The sequence below is a fragment of the Sitophilus oryzae genome, unplaced genomic scaffold (genome assembly GCF_002938485.1).
Source record: "Sitophilus oryzae breed Bouriz unplaced genomic scaffold, Soryzae_2.0 scaffold_732_pilon_pilon, whole genome shotgun sequence".
Taxonomy (NCBI): Eukaryota; Metazoa; Arthropoda; class Insecta; order Coleoptera; family Curculionidae; genus Sitophilus; species Sitophilus oryzae.
Window position 1 is genome coordinate 1,546,285 of NW_022147343.1, and position 17,183 is coordinate 1,563,467.

Genomic DNA, 17,183 nt, shown 5'->3' on the forward strand with positions numbered 1-17,183 from the left:
TTAAGAGTTATCAATAAATAAAAAATCAATTCTTCTGTTGATAACTCTTAAATAATTAACTAAAAAAAATTATACTTAAATCAATAAATTCTACGTAAAAAGATGCTTTGGAAATATTTTCATAAAAATACAAAATTTTCAGTAGCAAAAAAGTTACAGTGATTTGTTAAAAATGCAGATTTCTTAAATAACACCGAAATCTCCGAAACGGCAACAGATATCGATCTGTGGTTTTACCAACATGTTCTTAATAAAATTGAGCTGCAGACACCGATATTAGTTTTCGTCTATCTCTTATAGAAATCTATAGGTGTCCTAAAAGTGTCCACCACCAGTGTTTGGTCCACCCTGTACAGTTGTTTGATGAGCGTGATAAGGTCAAGATTTGCACCCCACATAGTTTCCCATTTATCTGGGATCATTGTAAAATATTTCACGATCAATAAGGTTAAAAATATGCTTCTATTTCTAAGGAGATGATTTTTTAAAAGAATCGTTGAAGTATGAATAAGTTGTCGCCAAAAATAAGTAAAAAAGTTCGTATAAATATATGTCTTAAAATGCTTAGTTTCAGATATTTCAGTTTTTAGTATAGAATTTTCATTTTTATTTCGATTTTTTCTAAATAATTTCTGAAGTAACGTCAATATTTGGATGAAAATTGGTGTCTGCGTGTTTTTTGACATGAGAAATTTGATTTTGATGTCAATATTCACTCCTACTGGTAGAGGGCGCCACCTACATGAGTGTTAACTGTTTTGAAGTGTAATAACTTTTTGTCCGTACCTGTATAAAACTACCGAGCGAAAAAATATACATTTCCAATACTTTTTACATAAAAAAATATCTCTTTGTAAAAATCGCTACGAGCAACCGTTCTTAAGATATTTAGAATGAAAATAGTCAATACATGTCATTATTGACCAAAAATAAACACGTTGAGTAGATAGTTATTTCACTGAAATAATAAATTTGGGAAATTTTTATTTTTTTAAATTAATCATAATTTTTTTGCAAAAAATTATGATAAAAAAAAAAGATGATAATGATGATGTTTCTGTTGAACTTTTGGCACAAAAACATTTCAAATTTATGATTTCAGTCTAATAATTATTTAGTCAACATGTTTAATTTATGTCAATGATGACAGGTATTGATAATTTCGATTCCAAATGTCTCGAAAACCATTACTCGTAGCGATTTTTTTTACCAAGAGACCTTTTTCACGTAAAAAACGTTGTAAATGTATATTTTTATACTCAATAGTTTTATACAGGTACGGACAAAAAGTTATTACTCTTCAAACCAGTTAAAAAATATGTAGGTGGCGTCCTTTACTAGCAGGAGTCATATTGACATCAAAATCACATTTCTCATGTCAAAAAATACCTTGACACCAATTTTCATCAAAATATTGACGTTACTTTTAATTATTTGGAAAAATCGAAATAAAAATGACACTTCTACACCCTGTATCTCTCAAAGTAAACATTTTAGGACATACATTTATACGAACTTTTTAACTTATTTTTATCTGCTGAATATACTGCCGGAGTTTCCGGAATACAATTCGGACCACCCTGTATATTTGTATAAAAGAGTAATACCAGTATTACCAAAGACAATAAAAATATCCATAAAAGCTATATGCATAGTACCAACTACGTGATGAAAAAACAAAATCTTAGTAATCGTTTTATATTTAGTTATAATTGGTATGATACTTTTTCTTAAATACGGATTGCATCAACGCTAATTGGCTGACTCTATACATCAATTATTGTGCACGCAATCCTATCATCGACTAGGAGATTTCCTAACAATCAAACAAGAACGTGTGACAATTCTATTTTTCTCAGAATAGTTTTACGCGCACGAAAACCACCATTTAGGTTTTAAAGAACTTAACTATCCGTATTATTCACTTTAAAGTTAGATTTATTGCACTATCAGCTAAATAACAAACGCTTTTAAATTGTTTGTTGTGTAATTTGTCATGTTTTAAAGTCATTTATTAAAGGAAGCGGTAAAATTTGTAATTTAAATGACCATGTTTCATATTTGGATCGAACCCTTACTTTACATATCTGATAAGAATCGAATAATGGTTTGATATATTTGAGAAGTTTGTTAAGTTAAAGGCAGCAAAGAAGACATCAGAAACTAATAAGTCTACTATCAGTAACATACAAGATATTCACAAAAATAACAGAGACTACTACAAAACACGGTAGACGTTGCGAGTTATTTTAAATAACAAATAGTTTTGTTATTGTTAAGGTACCCAAAAACAAAAAAAAGTATCAAGTCTGGCATATCATTGTACTAAGGAGACCGAGTTCTCTCGTATTTAAAAAAAATAAGTTGGCGACTGTATCTCACAAATTATAAGCTAATTTGAAAATCTAAAAAAATTTTGAAATTCTCAGTGTACGATCTAATAATTTGCATAATATTAATCCTAATTATTATGAATAAATTAACTTCTACAAACTAGTTTCTAATGCTTTACATAGTCTACATGTTCAAAAGGGTTACCACCCTCCCTATTGCACAAATTTATTTTGTAAAATATAGACCTGTCGAATTACTTTACGTTATCAGACGGTCCAGGTACCTCGCTGGCCATTATACTGCTCTACCATCTCCAATCCATCTTCCGGGGAAATGATTTGATTGTTTATATTACATTTTATTATATTATTTTTTTATTATTTTAATGCATTTGATTTTCCGTATTCAACCCACGTCACTGTTAAGTTTGAAAGCTTATCAATATTGTAACGATGAATATATTAAATATTAAAAAAAAACAGGGCCGGACTTGAAATTAGTTTAAATAAATTGTGTCCAAATTTTCAAAACAAAAAAAATATTAAGTGTGGCATATCATTGTACTCAGGAGAGCGAGTTCTTTCAAAATCTAAAATTAAACTTGCACGTCCGTATTTAAAAAAATTAAGTTAGCCTCTGTATCTCACAAATTATCAGCTGATTTGAAAATCTAAATATACTCTCAGATAGCCCTAATAAAGTGGCTATGAGAATGTGCAATTAGTTTTTTGAGTTTCTAAAAAGTATCGACAAGAAAAAATAAAATTGATATACGTTTTTTCCAAAAAACTCAGCAATCCTTGAAATTTTTAAAACTTTTTTGATGGCATGTTGGTGAACATCCCAAAGCGCAACTTTGCCCCAATTAACCATGTTCGTATCTATTACGGTTACCGAGTTACCAATGCTCGTACCTCGAATTTGAAGCACCCTGTATATTCTACTATTTCCAGTGTTGTGTTATTTATTAAAACTAATTTATTTGCTTTTTAAAAGTTGAAATCTAAAATAAGGAGTAAAAGGTTTTTTTTGTGTGTAAACTATCGACCTTTTGAATACTAAAAAGGATTTCCACGTGTTACGCAACAATCAGTTAATTTGTCTTTTTTCTCTAGATTGTACTTGCGAATTTCCTATTAGGTGGATCTATGGTATATAGCTCCTGTTCTGAATTTAGGTTGACTATGGTTGAGTGATGATGTGAATCGATGTGAAGTAGTACTCATATAAACAGTTAGAAATTTGTATATCCTTTTGAATACATCTCAAGATTTGTTTTTGTATTCTAAAAAATCAAAACTAGACGTAGGTTCGTTTAATATGATATTGGTATTTTATTCAAAATTGTACGTTACAAATGTGAATGTTTCAGAAGGTAAGTATATTTCATATCTTCATCCGCCGCGCCGTTAGAAGCAAAAAAGGAAAAAACCAAACTAAAACCAACCATGTAAAGATAGATAAATTTAACAATATCGATAATACGTACACGTTAAGTAACCAGCTTTATTTATTTAAATAAACAATTTGTTTAAACAGAGCGACCGCCACTTCAAGCAAGGAAATGGTAAGCCATGATGATTATATTTGCCTAGTACAGCCTCTCAAGTAGTGCCGTTCGGATTAGGCGATAAAATGTATACGTATTACGTATATTCTTAATCTAAGATAAAATGTAGAACCCGTGTGAAAAATTGAAGACACACATTACAGTATAGTCAGTACAACGAGAAAATACATGACAATGACAGTTGTGTCCGTCATTCCCCCCTGAACTATTAAATTATATTTAGTCATATCTTAGAATTATGTAAAGTGATCTGAAAGGAAGCCAAAAATGCAATAATATACAAGGTGTTCCATTTTAAAAAAATCATCTCGATCCACTCGCCTTTTTGTTTTTTGTTTCACCCGGTAGAAGTTAAAATATTTTCCTGAAAAACACCCTAGTACATACTTTAGGATTGCACTTAAACAAAATTCCAAAGATTTTTATTCTAGAAGGTACAGATGCCCGATGCGCTATTGCCGGACCCTGTATACCATGTAAATCACTACTTTTTCTAAATTTATTTGCTTTTCAAAGTCCAATTGCTTATTCTAATTTTAAATCGAAATAAGTATCAAAGAACCTATAACCCAGCCCGTGTTTCCTTCCTGTATACAGTTCTTTTCGCGAAATTGCTTATCTGTTTTCAATCTGTCGTTAGTAGACCTGCCATTCCTCTTTTTTCAAGCATGGTTAGTAAACAGGAACGGTGCCTCATAGAAGGTGTAAAGGTAATATTTTGATTATTTCGAAAGTTGTTGAAATACATACGCTCTACTTTTCCACTTCAGTTTAGAGTTATATAGAAATATATTTATACTAGCGTGTACCAGCGACTTCGTTCGCGTCGAATTAATCATTTGTAATGGTGATGATAAAGCAAAGCAAGAATTTCCATTAACATACAAACTGGATAAAATTTTTTCACATTTATGTCAGCATGAAAAAAAAACAATATGGCGATATTATTATACAACTTGGTAATATTTGAGGGGTAGTTTCATCCCGTTGGAATTTGACTTTCAAAAAATCTGTTTGCCAAAAATAAGCTTTTTACGTCAAGCAGTTTAAGCAGAATCGTGGTTAAGAAATTACCCAACTTTTTGAAACACCCTGTATGATTTTTAAAAAAAATTCAATATATGTAAAAAAACCAAATAAATTATGCTTGTCCAAGCGTTTTCCCGAAAGACTAACCGTTTTTTAAATAACAAATATTGTAATATTTGAGGGGCGTTTTCAGCCTATGGAATTTAAGATTCGAGAAACCCCTCCTTATCGAACCTCTACACCCCACAGTCAATCCGTTTGCCAAAAATCAGCTTTAAACGTCAAGCAGTGTAAGCAGAATCTTGATTACTCGCCCTGTAAAAATTTATAATAATAATAGCTCCCGTATATAGCGTTTAACGCCTTGGGAGTAGCAAGGTACAGCTTGCCATACTAGAACCGTTCGGTATACAAGGAAGGTAATGTGGCTAGCACTACGGTTCAACCGCCTATTATTACCTCAGGATTGTGAACCCCAAGTACTCATTTAAGGCTGAGTCGACCTAGGTACCCAAACTATTTTTATTTTAATAAAAATAGTCGGCTGATGAAATTCCGGGTGTGGGATTCGAAACCACTACCTTCAGATTGGTAGACGAGAGCCTGTACCTCTACGTCACCGGGCACCTTTTAAAACCACCGGGCAAAAATTTATAAAAAATCTTAAAATATGTAAAACAACAAAATAAAATATACGTGTTTAAGAGTTTTCCGAAAAACTTACCGGTTTTTAAATAAAAAATATTTTTTGAGGGATAGTTTCACCCCCTTAGAATTCGAGTTTCGAAAAATCCCTTCTTATCGAACCTCTACACCCTAAAGTCAATCTGTTTTCAAAAAATCAGCTTTTTACGTCAAGCGCTTTAAGCCGGATCGTGATTAATCAATGACCAGATTTTTTGAAACACCCTGTATACATTTTTAAAAAATCTTAAAATATGTAAAAAAACAAAATAAAATATACGTGTTTAAGCGTTTTTTCGGAAACTTGACCGTTTTTTAAATAAAAAATATTGTAATATTTGAGGGGTGGTTTCACGGAAGTGACCAAAAACAATTGGATATGTACGTCAATCAATTCTAATTTATGTCATATACAGGGTTGTTCACCACATACGACATGGAGTATTGTAGCTAAACGATGAGATTTTTACAAATTGTAAGTTTGGGGTTCGTTGAAGGACTATTAGAGCTACAATTTAAAAATATTTTTACAAGATACAGAGTGTCCCAAATAAATAAAAAATATCAAAGTTGTATTTTTTTAAATGGAACACCCTGTATATTATTACATTTTTAGTTTCTACGATTAAAATAAAGGTAAATTTGATTAAGGTTTATTATACTTAAACTTTACCGTTTTTGAAATATTTTCAATTTTGTGAAATTGTAGTCAAAATTTTAAAGCTTCATTTCTCCAAGGGTATCAATGTTTTTAATACTAAATATTTAATGAAGTTTATTTATTGATCAGTTATTGTGTTGCAATAATAAAAATAATAGTACCTTATACACAGTGTCTAAAAATTTATTTTAAATAATTATTAGCTTCAAACGGCAATAACTTCTTTAATTTAAATGGAATGCCCTATATATTTTAGGAGAATCAGATGCACAATTAAATTGTCTATCAAATTGTATTATACCATTTTTTACCTATCCCTTCAAGTTTTCGTAGAAAATGCATTTTCTTCTAAATTAGACCTCATTTATCAATATATCTATGGAATATTGACATTTTAGATTGTTTTTAAAGCAACAAATGTACAAAATGTACAGACTAGTAATATTATCGTTTTTAGCAAAACGATAATATTACTAGCCCATTTGTATGCAAAAAGAAAACTATTTAAATCTTTATAAAAGAGTATACCATTAATTAAATATAACACCATTATTTCCGCCCATATACTAATTAATGACATACTTAATTGTGTTCGCTAATAAATTATTATAAATAAATGTGGATTTTTGAGTCAGAAATCAATATAATAATAAGTTATCAAATTAAAGCCTTTGTTGTTATAAATAAGCATTTATTAAAAAATGAAATATCATTTTTAAGATGTTACTTTTTATCACACTGTCTAATGCCCATGCAAAATTCAGTTTTTTAGTATTTGGAGCAATTATTATTAATCAACGCAAACAGTCAGTTAATGTAGTTTGAATACTGGAATCATATTAATTGGTCCTCTTTAACAAATATTTAAACAGTTTTTTTTTATTTTTTAATGAAATAAACGAATTATATCGACAATATTAGTATCTGTACTCTTTAAAAAATTTGGTACATCTTTAAAATAATCTAAAATGTCAATAGTCCATGGGTATATTGATAAATAAGTTTTAAATTACAAGAAAAAGCATTTTCTACGGAAACTTAAAGAGATAGGTAAAAAATGGTATAATATAATTTGATAGACAATTAAATTGTGCATCTGATTCTCGTAAAATATACAGGGTCTTCCATTTAAATTAAACAAGTTATTGCCGTTTGAAGCTAATAATTATTTAAAATAAATTTTTAGACACTCTGTATAAGGTAGTATTATTTTTATTATTGCAACACAATAACTGATCAGTAAATAAACTTTTAGTAAATATTTAGTATTAAAAACTTTGATATCCTCGAGAAATGAAGCCTTAAATTTTTACTGCAATTTCACAAAATTGAAAATATTTCAAAAACGGTAAGGTTTAAGTATAATAAACCTTAATCAAATTTACTTTTATTTTAATCGTAGAAACTAAAAATGTAATAATATACAGGGTATTCCATTTAAAAAAATACAACTTTGATATTTTTTACTTATTTGGGACACTCTGTATCTTGTAAAATTATTTTTAAATTGTACCTCTAATAGTCCTTCATCGAACCCAAAACTTACAATTTGTAAAAATCTCATCGTTTAGCTACAATACTCAGTGTCGTATGTGGTGAGCCACTTTTGAGACGCACCCGGTATATGAATAAAAATAATAAACTTATCTTTTTCATAATCAATTTCAAGACATGTTTAATTTAAAATGTCTTTCTTTCTTACAAATATTATCAGTAATAATAATATTCATAATAATATTCATTCAATTTTTCTCTAATATTGTTAATTTTTAATAAAAAATCTGTAAAATACTGCGGGGTTAAATATAAAAGACATCAGAATAGGCATAGAAAAAAATAATTCGACTCTTATTATACAGGGTGATCTAAATTGTATTCTAGAACTTCCACAATATATTATGTATATCCTAAAATGGCTTTGTTTCGGAGATACAGGGTGTAGAAGTTTCATTTTTATTTCAAATAATTATGCGAGATGTGTCTGGGTATTTTTGACATGAGCAATTCAATTTCGATGTCAGTATGATTCTGACTTGTAGGGGACCCCCCTACATATTTTTTTAGCTGTTTTAGATAGTATATAATAACTTTTCGTCCGTACCTGTTTTACACTACTGAGTGAAAAAATATACATTTCCGTATAGGTATATATTTGGGATCAAAATTGGTCAATACATGCCATAATAATTGACAAAATTATACATGTTGAGTGAAATAATAAATTTGAAATGTTTTTGTGCCAATAATTCAACAGAAACTGTTTAATTATATTTTTTTAGAAAAAAATCATGATTACCTAAAAATAAAATGCTCCCAAATTTATAATTTCAGTCAAATAACTGTCTAGTCAACATGTTTATTTTTTTGTCAATAATGACATGTATTAACTATTTCCATTGCAAATATCTGAAAAACGGTTGTTCGTTCGTTGTTCAGAAAATTACGGAAATGTATATTTTTTACTCAGTAGTTTTATACATGTACGGATGAAAAGTTATTACTCTTCAAATCAGTTAAAAACATGTAGGTGGCACCCCCTACAAGTAGGAGTCATATTGATATCGAAATCAAATTTATCACGTCAAAAATTAAATTAAATTATTTAGCAAAAATAGAAATAAAAATGAAAGTTCTACATCCCGTATCTTTGAAACGAATCATTTTAGGACATACATTTATACAAAATTTTTTATTTATTTTTATTCAAACCATCCTGTATATCTATCGGAGAAGTTGTTGTTAGTGAAAAGTGATACTAACTTATTTGTGTAGTCCTTGTGTTAACAGAAACTAATAATATTTTTCTATACAGGGTGAGTCCTAAATAAGTGCAAATATTTTTAGGAGTTGGGTTCCAAATTTTAATTTTTTTTTGAAAATTCGGATTTTTTTTAAAATTTTTTGGAAATTTTTTTAGTTTTTAGTTAAAAATCTTAATTTCTTGATAATATGGTAACATAGGTAGTAGACTAAATTTACAAGAAAGAAAAAAAACAGAAAAGACAGACTGGTTTTCAAAATTTAAGCAAAAAATATTTTATTTTTGGATATTTTTTGCAAAAAATATTTTATTTTTGGAAAAAACGGCAAAGGGAAAATGGAAAATATGTTTCTTTTATCGAAATCTACCAGCCCTGAAAATATTTGCACTTACTTAAGACTCACCCTGTTAAGCAGTTTCAACAAGAGCTTCTAATAATCCAAAAATCCACGATTAGCCGTCTGAAAAACGGTTGTTCGTTCGTTGTTCAGAAAATTACGGAAATGTATATTTTTTACTCAGTAGTTTTATACATGTACGGATGAAAAGTTATTACTCTTCAAATCAGTTAAAAACATGTAGGTGGCACCCCCTACAAGTAGGAGTCATATTGATATCGAAATCAAATTTATCACGTCAAAAATTAAATTAAATTATTTAGCAAAAATAGAAATAAAAATGAAACTTCTACATCCTGTATCTTTGAAACGAATCATTTTCTGTATAGAGTTTCATCGAAAATATAGTAAATTTCAAACTGAAATGGTACACCTACTGACATCTTATTTAATGCGAAATTAGGATAAAAACCATAAAAAAATTAAAAATGTTTGTTATTTTTACCTGAAATGTTTGAGAGGGGGATCTCTTGTGTGTTATTTTGACCTACATAAATTAAAATCTCTTTGAATTTGAATGTCGATTTGATGATTCAATTGATGAAAAAATGAATTAACAAAATAGCCTAATAATTAGGAAAGTAAGAAAAGACTAACAAACAAACAAACAAACAAACAACGCTTTATTGTGCAAAAAGCCAAAACAGCTTCATCGACAAAGCACTCACAAACAACAAAATCACAAAAAAAACTACGTTACCACATTACTCGCAGGCAGAAGGTTTGAGCGACACGATATACAATATACAATAGATAAATCATTTTTCCTTCAACTCCAAACATCCAAATAATCGAAATCATGTGTCATTGAATGAGTTTATTATTTTTATAGCTATGATGTCCATTTGCAATATTAAATATATGGTGATGATTAAAATAAGTTTTATATCATGGCCATAAATTTATTTGTGGACATTGCATATAAACAAAATTAATAATTTTAGAAAATTTATTTGGCACATCAAAATCGGCATGGATGGCGTAAAATCTAAAAATATATACATCTATCCAAATATTTTTTATTAAAATTCTTCAGAGCTTTCATTAATTATTACGTCATTATTATTACTACCTTATTAATGGAATACTAAGGGCTGGCAAAGGTTAGTCTTGGGTCGAGATTTCCGTATGTAAGAAGAGTACAATGCGTTTATAATGTACTGAACAAAGAGAGGACAGTAAACACGTTGCCAAACGTATGAAATAAACCCAGAAACTGTGCACATCGCTAAGAGACGTGGAAGGGGATATAGCAGATTTGTCGCAGTTGACCGGTCGACCCAATCAATACCTCTGTCAGTACTTAAAGTTCTAGGGAAAGGTGTACGTCATGCGTTCAGCTTCACGATTTAATTACGTCTCGTGATATTTGATTTGTTTATTGATTAACGAGTCGTTGTAATTTTCCCTATAGCTTGAATTTTTTTTAAGTGCAAGCTAGAAACACTTGCATTTTTGGTAAAAATAAGTGGAATTGAGTGGGTGTTCGATAGTGGTCGCGCTATTAGAACTCTGAATTTAAAAATCGATATCTCGAAATCTATTAGAAATAATAGATTGTAGTTTTTTCAAGAACTTTGTTAATATTTCTGCTGTATTTTCTTTGTAGACAGTATGTAAAAATCTTTATCAATAAAAAAATTACACGATTGTTGAAAATTACTATGCTATAAAAATAAATGGATGGATTGTTTACAATTTTTGAATGGAAAAAACAACCTTATCGAATTTTTCTTATGTAAACATATTGTAAAATATCCGATCTTGAAAATAAAAAAAAATTTCAATATCTAAAGTGGTTCTTGAGTTATGGCGTGTTATGTGTTAAAAAGTTGAGTTTTTAAATTATCGCGATTACTGACGTTTTCTCGTTATAAAAAAAATGACACCCTAACGATATCCTTATAATTCCATTTCAGATGCTCAGAAACATTATAAACCTAATGATTTTATCTAGTTATCTCTTGAAAAAAAAGTCTTTTAAAAATAAGCGGTTTGCGATCGTGATTTTACTTTACTTGATAGGGAAAGGAGTATCGGCAACGCCGCAACAGCACACCGTCACGCGTCGCGTCGGTCGGTCGCATTTCTCTCACTCCGACTTAATAAGATCCCTATGCGATTCACTTTCACACATGTAAATGCCGACCCAAAAGTAACAGTTGCCAGCACGGTATAAGAAGAGATTCGATAAAGGTAATAAAAAAATAAGAAAATATTCCAGGTAGACATTTGAGAGCATATTTATATAATCCACGAAACTGGAATATAAATTTCTCACTTGTGACATTTTGATTCGTTTTGAAACTTTAGTTTTGTATTACGAGTTTTTGGTTTAAGTGAATTGTGTTGTGATACTTTAAACTTAAACTTTTTTACTAGCAGACCTTACTGTCGAAAATGTTTCTTCTTAGAACCGCTTTTAGCGCGAAGTGTACAAGATGCCGAAGCCGCTTAACAGCCGTTGAAAAAACTCATCGCGACCTTATCAGAATATTTTGAACGGGAAAGCAGTAGTAATTGCCCTTTATATCCCTTAAGTGCTGTTAATGAGGTGAGTTTTGTTGCAAAATAAAAAAACTGAGTTTTGTTCATGTAAATAATAACTGTTTATATTTTTATAATTATTAGTTCATTTTTGTTTCCTAAAGTATTTTCATTAAAAGAATATATGTAAAAGTCGGCAACGCTGTGCCGGTCAAGCTTAATCACGTGACTAAAAGTTTATTTCGTGATCTATATGATGATTGTAATTAGGTAAAACCGCGCATAATTATACCATCAATTTATATTATTACAATTTAATTATGTATTGAAATTTAAATGACAACCGACGTATACAGAAAATTTAACTGCATAAAATTTGAAATAAATTACTTTTTTGAATTTTGGTGCGATGAACCCAAAAATATATATATGTCGTAGTCTCATAGTGTATTCCGTCTTTTCATGAAAAGCCTAGTCACTTAATGAAAGAAACTAACCTAATAACATAACTAGACTGCTAACGTGCTGCTAACCTAACTGACGCTTCATGAAGTGACTAGGATCTTCACGAAAAGACGGAATACACTATGTGACTACGACATAGTATAAACTCATCGGCAAAAGTCTTGCACCCCCTTACTATTTTAATAAAAAAAATATATTTTAAACTAATTTTTCGTGGAAATCAATAGATGCTAATGTTATGTTAAAAAATAACACAAAAAAGGGAAAACTTTCACCAAGTTTAATAATATATTTTGCCAAAATACAAAAAAATGCAAATTCCATAAAGAAAAATGTTTGACAAAAAAGATAAAATAAATAAATAAAGAATAAATTCTGACAAAATTAAGGTTACTAATATAAAGTATTGCCTCCTCGATTTGTTATGAGTGTATCAAGTCGCCGGTGCATCCCCGCTATAAGGTTGTTTATGGTTTTTTGAGGTAAGTTCTGCCATTCCTCTTGAGCAGCAATGATTAACTCCTGGCGATTTCTTGGTGGGTTATTTCTGCGAAATACAGCTCTGGTGATGTAGGCCCAGACATGTTCAATACGAGTTCATGTCGGGGCTAGTCTGGACGAGTTATTTCCCCTTAATTTAATGCTTCCTGGACCATCCTAGCTCTGTGAGGACGAGCGTTATCATCCATGAGAATAAAATTATTGCCGATTTCTTCTCGCAATGGATAAATTATTGGTCTGATTACAGCTTAGATGATTACAGTATCCACATACAAATGGGCGTTCATCACCTCAGGAAGATGAATGAGATCTGTTCGTCTATTGTATATCATGCGACCCCAGAACATCTCAGTTCCTCCTTGATAAGGTGCAACATCAAGGGCTGTATTCAAGCGATGCTGCCTCCCTGCCTCCCTCCACACTCGCTGACGATAGTCATCACTGATCAAACCTATCCTGGTTTCGTCAGTGAAATTACGTTTCTCCACTGAGGTAATAACCAGTTCTGGTGTTTTCTAGCCCACTGTAGCCTCCTTTGCCTATAGTGTAAAGTTAATAGAGAGACTCGCAGTGGACGTCTACGCCGCAATCCAGCATTAGAAAGTCGCCTGGAAATGGTTCGGCTTGATATCATTCGGTGATAAGTTCGTTGAAACTGAGATCGTAGCTCTCGAATTGGAACTGACCGATTTTTTCTGGCAAATTGAGCCAAGTAGCGATCCTGTCGTTCAGTCGTTACTCTTGTACGGCCCAACCTAGGACGAGATCTTACATTTCCGGTGTCCATATACCGTTGTATAATTCGGCTTAGAGTACTTCGCACTAAATTTAAACGATCAGCAATTTGATGCCTGTTGAGACCTTCTTCATGCAAAGCGATAATTCGGGCCCTGTCGAAGGCAGAAATTCCGTGCCCTCGAATTTTTTGTCGCCTTTCACAACACTTACTATAAGATTGAACTCGAACTGAGAAACAAAATTTGACCGCAAATAGCAAAACCATACACATTCCATCGATAAGGTCTTCTTTCATTGCTTTTATGACCTATTTTTTGTAGACACATATTTAGGTATTTGTACACATAGCCACAACAATATGCTATGCAAAGAAATAAATTTATCTGGGGGGTGCAAGACTTTTGCCGATGAGTGTACATTACTAAAATAATTATAAGGACAAACTACAACATTTCAATTTCAATCACAAATTATAGTTGTTATTCCTTATCTTGTGCTTCAATTGTGTAAATGTCATACCTCTCGTTGAAGAGAGTATAAAAATCAATCAAAACAATGAACCTTAACATAATGAGACAAACGAATTGCAGACTAAGTGATTCAACAATCGGTTATGAAATAAGTGACTGTGCGTTTAACCTGACTTGATTTAATAAAACATACAGGGTGTCATTGAAATGGTGTAAAAAAATCGGGGGGTGATAGTACTCCTAAAAATAGTAAATAAAGTTCGTATAAGTATAGGGCGGAAAATGCATATTAAGGGAGTTAGGGGCACTGAAAGGGAGAATTTAAAAAACGGTTTTTTTTGAAATTGTAGGCTTAAAAAACGAGATAAGACTTCGAAAAAAAAATCCTCTGCAATAAATTTAGACCCTAAATCAAATGGTGATACTGAAAAATTATTTGGAAAAGCGGAAAGGGTAGTTTTTGCAAGGGTAGGGGGTTATTTCGTGAATAACTTTTTTGAGGTTATTTTTTTTGCAACGTGGGTTAATTTTTTGAAAACTACATACTTTTTCCTACAAAAAAGGTACTCTTGTTGCACATCGCCCAGAGCGATGGTTTTCGAGAAAATTGAAAGCAAAGAGATTGCTCTGATGGGTTGCTAACTGGTTAATCAACCTTAACTTATGAAAGTTATGGCGGTTCAAAAGTAACCAAGTAGTTATTAAATAATTAATTGGAAAATCAAAATTTCATGATTTCTAAAACATCTTATTGCTTTAAAAACGAAATAAACTTTTTTGATTTTAAAAAAAATTGGTTTGCTCAGTGCCGATTAATACTGAAAAGCAACTACGGCAACGCATTATTGATTGTTCCTATCAAATTCGGACAACACCAAGGATATTCCACAGGGTATCTACGCAGATCGTGGAGTAGAAGATCAGATGACTACATTGAAATGAATGGTGGTCACTTTGAACATTTACTATGAATGAATTAAGGAATGCATTATTTTAATAAGTTTATTTTCGAAATTTTATCTCGTTTTTTAAGTCTACAATTTTAAAACAAGCGTTTTTTAAATTCACCCTTTCAGTGCCCCTAACTCCCTTAATATGCATTTTCCGCCCTATACCTTATATATATACTTATAGAAACTATTTTTAGGATTCACCCTCTGATTTTTTTACACCATTTCAATGACACCCTGTATAAAGAATATAAAAAAATGTACAGAAGATTGAAAGAAAAGATAATAAATGAATGAAGACTAAGTTTCCCTTTAGTATGGATTTTACGGCTGTTATAACAATGACACGTTATTATGTAAAACATCATTATTATTTATTTATATACGTGTACGGTTATGTTTATAGATCCTTTTACGTAAGAAACGGTTTATTGAACAAAAACGCGCATGCATTTTTTATTAAGTTTCCACCTTGAATACGATGCATTATGCAAGTTCTAGGAGCTGTAATTTCTGAGGGAGGGGGCCGAGTGCAATTAAATTTTCTGACCCTTGACTTATCATTTACAGGTGACGCCAGTTTATATTATAATTCTGATATTTATGGCTGTTTTTCCTTGTACATATTTACCATTTACAACTTAGAATTTACAAAATATATAAAATACTATATTTTTTTAAAAAAACTATAGCCCCATACCGTTGATTAAAGAAATAAGAAGATGCGCAACCTTATGAACGATTTCGTGGCACAAAATATGTCGGAGATGTAGCTGGCTTTACCTTTACATGTCCAAAATTTAGTTTAGCTTTGCGCCGCTGATAATCGTTAACAGCGCAGCGGATAAAGAATACTGTACCGTAGTTCTGCGTTCAGTCGACAGAGTGGGTGATTGCCGGAGTCAGTGTTGCCAGAACAACGGATTAATCCGTATATTTACGGATTTTGGGTACAGTGTGTTAATAATACGGATATGATTAAACAATTTAATATAATATTATATGATTAAACAAAGAACGGCGTCAAAGTTGGCTTGGAAATAAAGATCGCTGTATTTTCATAATGTAAAATATTATGGTAAATGTCAATAGTCGTCGTTTCCAAGCCAAGTTTTTTTTGTTGTTTATTCTATAGTTAACACACGAATAAATTTTCAATATTTAAACGCAAATTTTTCATCCAAAGATATATTCGTCAAAGGTATTACAGATATTACACATTTTAATACGGCAACACTGTCGCTTTCAGTTCCACACCGTCTTCGACATACCTTGGCTAGCTAAATTAGAGAAAACGAGTGTTTTATGCGATGGTCGCAGAACGAGTAGAGGCTCCACCGTACAGCACTTGAGACGTAAGGAGAAATAAAATCAGTCTTGTCACGAATTTCCCCATTAGATTGCGTATCTTCCCAATTCTTCAATCAACGTCCATACTTACTATTCGCTGATGCGGTTCGTCGATATGATTCGTTAGTTCGTTTGGAAACTGGGTAAATGAATTTCTAGTATAGTATGACTTTTTTTGAAACTTTAGTAACGGAGATATAAATTTAATCGAACCTTTTAAAAAAATTAATGTTTTTTCATAAAAAAAATTTGAGACAGAGTTTACCAAAAATGCTATTTATAACTACTACTGGGTAAATGAATTTCTAGTATAGTATGACTTATTTTGAAACTTTAGTTTCGGAGATAAATTTAATCGACCTTTTAAAAAAATATATTTTTTTCAGAAACTATTTGAGACAGAGTTTACCAAAAATGCTTTTTATAACTACTACTGGGTAAACAGTTCTTCTTCGCAGGTTTGCGTTCTCGGTCGAAAAAAACCATTGCAATTAAATATGAATAATTAAAATAAAATGTACTTGGTAAAATAAGTACAAATACACCAGTAATTAATGAGGAAATTGCCAAAATCACACACCGAATATTCAGAAAACACAACGAAATAAAAATATTGACATAATTAAAAAACAAATGAATATTTGTTAACTTTTTAATGACTAGTAGCGCCTCTAGTGTTTGTTCGCACAGTATAGCTTTTACTTCCAGTGGTTGCCATTACAGAAAATGTTCTAAAGGGGGATGTTTTGTGATTGCTGTTGATAGAATTTTAATTAACGTCATAT

At 30.8% G+C, this 17,183-nt stretch overlaps 1 protein-coding gene across 2 annotated transcripts in view; it reads right to left on the reverse strand.

The window, feature by feature from the left end:
- The window catches only part of LOC115888351 (GRAM domain-containing protein 2A-like), a 119,088-nt gene that overhangs the window by 32,128 nt on the left and 69,777 nt on the right, over positions 1–17,183 (reverse strand). The window lies entirely within an intron of this gene.